Genomic DNA, 1,594 nt, shown 5'->3' on the forward strand with positions numbered 1-1,594 from the left:
TTTTGTTGTATACAGGAAAATGGATATAACTGGAGATAACTATCTTGTCTAGATGACTATCTTGTCTCAGAGAAACAAATACATGTTTTATCTCAATGTGTGGCTCCTAGATTTTATATAGGTACTTAAAATCACATATGTGTATATGGCAATGCCAAATCACCTAGAGAAACAAAAGGAATAACAGCACAGAGAGAAAAAGGTAAAAATATATACATTATACAGTTTGACTATACAAGAAAGTACCATATACAATGACTATACACAATGAAACATTTTTAAAAGGAAGGGAGTTGATTATTCTGGAACATGCTACGATATTTAATAGGTGAGGATATATATCATTAAATTAGACAGCTTTGTAAGTTACCATAGACTTGGCCTTTTACTTTGAGTGCAATGAAAAGCCACTAAAGGTTTTAAGCAGGAGAGGATGATTTGACATAGTTTTTAAAAAGCGGGAGTGCGCTGGGGATAGTTCAGTCCATAAAGCTTGCCACTTACTTGCCATACAAACAGGGGGTCTTGAATTCCGCCCATTGTAGCAACTGCAACAACAACGTCCTGGATTCCCAGCACTCAAGAGACAGAGACGGTTCTCGAGCTCCTGGGTCCACCAGCCTAGTCTAATCTGTGATCTCCAGGTTCCCTAGTGCGCTCCCGAGTGCACACAATCATAGGGTGGAGAGCAGAGGAACTTTAAAATAGTGTATCAAGATATGAAGTTTGGAGGCAGGGAGATCGGTTATGAGACCTTTGCAAGCAGGAGATAATTATGACTCAGAGGTGGAGCTATAGTGGACAAGCACACATTACGGTTCACTGATAAAAATCTGAATAGGTTATGCAGGAAGCTAAGCTGAGAAGCTGTCCTAAACAACTAGTTGTCTGAGGTAAACAAAACTGGAGAAAAGAGCAACCGATGAACAAGCTCTAGTGCCTTTTATTGATTGCATGCTTGCTGTGTGCAATTCTGCTAGGAAACTTGCAGGAAAAAAAAAAGTTTAATTAATTCCCAACACTGCCAGAGAACGCTTTGCCTTAGTTCTGTAGAAAACAGGTTCGAAAGTGGGGTGGAGATGGGGCTGCCTCACCGCTACGGAGTGCTGGAAGCCGAATCTTAACTTAAGTCGGTCTCTATGGCGGCGTCTCTACAAGGTACCAGGTCCCTCTTTTCCACGGTAGCGAGACTGTAATAAGTTAGTACTGGGAGAGCCTATCCCCAGGCAAGACGCCCCACGTACTTTGACACCTCCTGGGGTTGCACTTCGGTGAGCGCTCGCAAGTCACGTGTGCACATGGCGTAGCTTCCAGACTGGTAGTAAGACCTCTCTCAAGCAATTGGTCGGAATCGGGAAGGAGCCTCGCGATTGGTGGACATTCGGGTTTCCTACAGCAGCGCGCTCTTTCTCGGCTCCTAACTCTCTCCGGTTCTCAGCCGCTTCCGGGCGGCGCGAACCTCTGACGTTTTCTCTTCCCATTGGCCGGCGGACACGACGGCTGTTCTGCTGTCTGATTGGCTTCCCGCGCCGCCTCGGAGGTGAAGTGTACCGCGCTGATTGGCTGCGGAGTGGCGGCCGCGTGTGATGTCCCC

At 45.9% G+C, this 1,594-nt stretch overlaps 1 protein-coding gene across 6 annotated transcripts in view; it reads right to left on the minus strand.

Annotated features, from left to right (window-relative positions):
- Positions 1-1,445, minus strand: part of Tbccd1 (TBCC domain containing 1) — a 44,482-nt gene extending 43,037 nt beyond the window's left edge. For 2 of the 6 annotated variants that reach the window (XR_003951832.1, XR_003951830.1), the window contains exon 1: positions 1,245-1,445. The gene's annotated coding sequence lies outside the window, so the exon portion shown is untranslated. Of the gene's footprint in view, positions 1-504 lie in introns of all 6 variants that reach the window. The other 4 variants (XR_003951831.1, XM_006522567.4, NM_001316746.1 and 1 more) reach the window with 3 other exon arrangements.
- Positions 1,446-1,594: the final 149 nt, after the last annotated feature.

The sequence above is a fragment of the Mus musculus genome, chromosome 16 (assembly GCF_000001635.26).
Source record: "Mus musculus strain C57BL/6J chromosome 16, GRCm38.p6 C57BL/6J".
Classification (NCBI taxonomy): domain Eukaryota; kingdom Metazoa; phylum Chordata; class Mammalia; order Rodentia; family Muridae; genus Mus; species Mus musculus.